Raw genomic sequence first — 6,000 nt, 5'->3', positions numbered from 1 at the left:
TGTCGGCTAACACCCAACACTCTTCTTGTAGAACAATATCAAAAATAACACCAAGGAAAATACCAAACATTCAATGTCCAAGAAGGATAGTCTCAAGGCCAAGAATAACATCTTTACAAAGTTCAAGGGCAAAGGTAAGAAAATAGTATTCATTTACGTTTTATATTCATTTCTTAAATTTTCAATTACCATATTATTTACGTGTTTTCACCTTAAATTTAACGAGAAAGTTGTATGAAATGTATACATTATTATGATAAACTAAATTCATCACATGGACACATAATTATGTGTCAATCATAATTTTAGCAATATATAGAGTATCATAAATACTATGTATGCTGTACTTTTACATTATATATTTCATTCATGATCTTTTTTTTATAAATAATTTCATGGAAACTAGGTACTTTGTTTCTTTCGCCAATAACAAATTTGCTCAATATTTAATTTATTTATTCTAGACCAAGAAATTTGAATGAATTCTTACTCCAAGAAAAAAGAGTCACGAACAACTGAAAAATTGGTCTCAAATTGCCCTTGTAGGTTGGAAATGAGTGCAAAACTAACCCTCGAACAACCAATATAATCGATCATTTAAAACCAGGTTGGTTGGAAATAAAAGGTAAACCGAGCTTGATCGACCAACTTTATTGATTGTTTATAAAATTTGGATACCTTAATATGTGACCCCAAATACCATACCCCAAACACCATATTGAAAATCCACGTCATTACTATTTCCCCAACTGACCTATATTTTAGTCGGAAAAGGTTGGTCGCAAATGTAGAATTATTTATTTCTAATTTTCGGTCGTATATAGACACAAAAAAGTTGTATGTTATATTTGGTCGTGTATATAACAGTAGGCCAAAAATGATTAATCAAATCAATTGTGCAAAATAGACAAATGTTGAAGGAGATAGTAGTAAATGATTTGAATTTGGTTGCTTATGGTGAAAATGGTGGTTGGAAATAACTTTAATTTGGTCGCTTTAAAGAAAAGTATGGTAATATCACTTCAATAATTTGGTAATTCACAAAAACAATATATTAAAATTGAATTCTTTTAAATGCAAATAATAGAGTCATATAAATATTTTTCATTATCGTCATAAAATAATAAGTGATACAATCAACTAAAACTAAAATACATTATTACCAAAAACTAAAATAAATTACAATAGAACTAAATTAAACACTAAATAGTAGAATTCTTTCATCTATAAAATCATCCCCTTCTTCACAAGTGAGCCATCTTCTTCTTCACATTTATTGTTTTCAACATTTGTTGGAACAAAGTGATTTTTCTAATTACCCAAATTAACCGAGCATTGATTAGTATATAAACATACGTGTAGTATTGAGAAATTTGAATACAAATTCACATATGTAAAAAATATAGAGTTAAAACATCTTTACATTAAAAAACTAGATGGATATATCAAACACCCATTCACAATTAAGTTTGTGATATGATTACCAATTAATTTTGAAGAGGATGAAGTTGATTACACCAAAAATTAGTTATTGTAATGATATGATAAATAAAATAGAAATATGCAAATAAAAGAAATTAGAAAGAAAACATATTAAAACACCAAGTTGGATTAAATCCAACTGAATGATTCAAAAAAGCAGTTGGTTTTGTAACTAGCGGTTTATTCAAATTTTCACGAAAATTTGAATTTTACAGGATAAAGTAAAATAACTATATTCGGCCGGTTACAATCAATACGCGATAGGTTTGTAATTAAGGCTAATTTAAATTTTCTAGAAAATTCAAATTTCCACCCAAAAAAATTCGTGAAAATTTAAATTTTTCAGGCTAAACTAAAATAAGTAGAATTCTTTTGCTTATCGTCTTTAACTGATTGGTTTTATAATGATGAGTTATTCAAATTTTCAAGAAAATTCAAATCCCCCTTCAAAATTTTACAAAATATAAAACTTTTTTTGGGCTAAACTAAAATCGACTGAATGCGGTTGGTTATAGTCTCCGGGTTGTTCTTTATGTCTTTAAAATGAACGTTTTTTATTATGAAACATTAAAATCGAACCTATGTTGATATTTTTTGGCGTGCATGTAGATCGTTTTAAAAAATAATATATTTTTTTTTATATATTTAAACAAAAAATTGAAAAATTAAAATTCAGTCCGTTATTTATAGAATATATGGTCACTTAGATCAGTCGCTTTTGAAATCATAAACCACCTATTAGTAAGGCTGGCAGTTGATTTTGGGTAGTTACTTTTAAATATGGGTTGGTTCTAATATAGTCTTTTTATTGGTTGGTTTTAGACCATTGGTTCTAAAATTCAAAATAAATCTTATTTCCAACCGATGAAAAAATGATTAAATATTAGAAAAATATAGTCGTTTATGTTAGATGGTCAATTTTGCTTTAAATGTGGTCTCTTTTAAGGCAATATGAGTCACTTTTTCTGGAATATAAATGGTAAAAATTGGTCAAAAATACACTAAATACACTAAATGTGCCTAGAATTGATGTTTCGAAATTACTCAAACAAGAAGATAATAAAGATGGGTACTATAACTTATTTATGGCTCACAAGCCAAACAAACTGAATTTGTATTAAAACAAACTTCTTTTTGCTCGAACGTGACGTGTCACTTTATCGATCAATAGTGTTGCGAAACAATAGTGTTGTGACATTGGATTAACCGTCTGAACCTTGAAAGCCTAAAAAACTATAGGAAAGTAAGATCTGTATATATATACCCTAAGTTTTTATCTAGCTTATGTGTTTCATCTTCTTTGACTACAAAAGCTGCCGCATCTCCCGTATATGTAGGGCTGTGAGGTAGGGTGCACCTCATGACCTGTTTCTAGAAGATGGGCCTTTACTGCATCTAGAACCTTCTTACATATGGACATGTCCAATTTAAATGTGAAGCCCAAATTAATTTTTCTTATAAATAAGCCTGTCTATTTCAACTTTGGAATCCACATTAATTAGGGTTAATTTTCTCACTTATTTAAAATATTCTTTATTCTTTATAATCCTTTTAAATCACTGCTTTTATAATTCACAATATATTTTTATATTTATTTACAATTATATGTTAACCACCATCCATTTGAAAAATCTGATTACACATATTTATTTAGTTAAATTTATTTTATTGATGGTGCCGGCTTTAAAATGAAATTTTTTATTACATTTTTTAATTTTCATAACTCTAAAATCCAAACAATATTTAATTTAAAGGTTAAGTTGGACATTTGTTGATAATGGGTCTACGTAAATGCTTAGGTTATGTTAGAAATTTATAAATATTTTTATTTCTTCATTTTTAATATTTTATCAATTATTTCTTAGGGTGAAACTACAAGAAGTGACTTTTTGTAGTTTTTATTTGTTAAAATATGATTAAAAAAATATCAGTGTTTTTTAGATTTATTTTCTCAATTATTGTTGGTTAAATGTCTAATTTAAAATGAATTAGACTTTAAAATTTGATCATTCTTTAAGGTGATAAATGGCAACTTGCTATCTTTCATGTTCTATCATATAATACTAGCTTGTTTACTTTCTTAAAATGGTTTGAACTGGACTTTAATGTCCAATAAGTGTAATCTTATAAATTTTGCAATATTCTCAATATTGAATAAATGATGCAATCTCATGATAATAGAAAGTAACGTTATATTATTTGTCAGATCTTTCTACTTTTTAGGATCTGTTTACACTTTATACCGATCCCCATTGCACATGTCACACTTTGTCCTGTTATTTTTCTTGTAACATAACATGCGATCTTTCTCGCAAGTATGGATCTTTCACACTCCATATTCAATCAATTAATCATCTTTGACGCATTGTAGTACTTTACAAGTAATTTAAGATCATCAAGCAATACTAATCCAATAAGCTGAGACAAGTCATCCATTGTTACTACAGTTAAGGTTATTTTTTCAATGAAACGGCTTCATACGAACTCCGATGCATTGTTTTGATAAATTGATTCAAAAGTAGTATTCACCATCTTCTAAAAAATTATTGTTTCATTCTGTTCTTCATCAAAATTCTCACAATTTACAAAATCATCGTCATCATGTGCATTATGCATATACTATGCCAAAATTGTTCATATATAATGCGTTTTTGTTGTAGAAATAGGATAAAAAAATTACATTAAAATTGTTTTTTTTGCATATCACTACAAAAAATAGTAATAGACATCACCAATTTAAAATCGGTTGCTTCGGCAACTGATGTAAAGAGATATTTTAACATCACTTCTTCTAAAAGAGAATTTACAGTTTCTCATAAAAGCGATGTCCAAACTAATTTTAAAAAAAGACGTGACACATACATTTTCTCCAACTTAAAACATATTCCCCTTTTAGTTAAAACATTCCCCCCAACCCATTTTCATTTCCCCCATTGACATTTTGTTGCCCCCCCTTCTTTCACTATTCCAGTCGACTTTCTAAATCTATTCAAATCTACTCTATTCAAATCTTATCTACTCTACTCACAATCTTCTCAAGAAACCCTAAGTCAATACTAATCTACATACAAGAACCCTGAATCGAAACCCCCTAATATACAAACCCGCAAATGTCAAATTCCTAATTTGCTTATATCTACTTGGTACTTTCATTTAGAATACTCGAATCTTGCAGAGAGAGCTTATATCTACTCGATTAACCTGTTATCTACCTTGATTTCTAAGTGTTTTTTAATTTTTTTTCAAAATTTCAAATTTTGGATTTTAATTTAACTTTTTTAATAGATTGGTTGATTCTTTATCTTGGGTCATCTAAAAAGTACGTTACTTTTCAGTTTTTGTGAATGCATGTCTATTTTTTGTTAAATATAAGCATATTTGTCCAATTTATGTTTGTATTATATAATTTACGCATTTTTTTAACATATTGTTCGTTTCTTGTTGTTACTTGCAGGACCCTGTATTTGTACTTCTTTATTGGTTGTGCTTGATTTTGTTCATGGTTATCTTGTTTTCTTTTTGTTCTTATAAGTCTCTAAATCGATTACTGATTTGCATACTTGTTTTGATAATTTGTTTTGTACACTTGATTTAAGAAGTTCTTTTGTAAACTTGATTTGTAATATAAATGATGTATGTGTTTAGGTTTATGATTTTTGTTACCTACTTCATTTGTTAAATATATTAGTGTGTGTCTCTATAATGTGTTATATCTTTAATTTTATAAATGATAATTATAAATGTTAGTGAATTAGAAGTTTTATTCGGTATCTGCTATTATATATGGAGTGGTTTGAGTGATGCTATCTTATATTTCTTTTTTTCTTATTTAAATAATTTGTTATTTTGATTTTAAACAAATATAAAGAATTATTATGTTTATATCTCTATTTTGCATTGTTACTTTATTTTTCTTCTTTTCATGCACCTGTATATATGCAACACGTTAAACTGGCGTTATACCCGTGAACATTGGCTTAGAACACCTTAAGCAACGTTTTCCGGACCCAACTGCACCAACAAAAATCATTGCATTAGGGCCATGCAGCAACATAATAAGCCAGTATTGGAAAAAAAAAACGTTTCCTAAGAATTCAATATATTATCATCTTTATAGCCGATATTAGTGAAAATTATTCCAACCTCGCCCCATAGCATATATTTGTCATCAAGACAATCCCCTCTAATGTACGGTGTACCCTTGCTACCAAGTCGACAAAAATCAATCTTTGTGCTATTACCTACATCATATATATATATGTCCTTTTCCAACCCTTTTTTTAGTTTTACAAGAAATTTTTTTAGCTTAAATGACTAAAAATTGAGATAAGGCATAATTTTATGTAACATTATAATTGATGTAATCCAGTGTTGCCTTAGACATGATGAAACTACTATTATCAAATATATTTTTGTGTTCACAATGAGTTTTCAAAAAGTGTGAGCGGTAATTTTTGACATTCCACTTTGACCAATTTTTTTAGGTGGAAGTTGCTGAAATTTTAGGCGAAAAAGTAA

This window comes from Apium graveolens, unplaced genomic scaffold, assembly GCF_009905375.1.
Source record: "Apium graveolens cultivar Ventura unplaced genomic scaffold, ASM990537v1 ctg2959, whole genome shotgun sequence".
Taxonomy (NCBI): domain Eukaryota; kingdom Viridiplantae; phylum Streptophyta; class Magnoliopsida; order Apiales; family Apiaceae; genus Apium; species Apium graveolens.
This window is presented reverse-complemented; position numbering follows the sequence as displayed.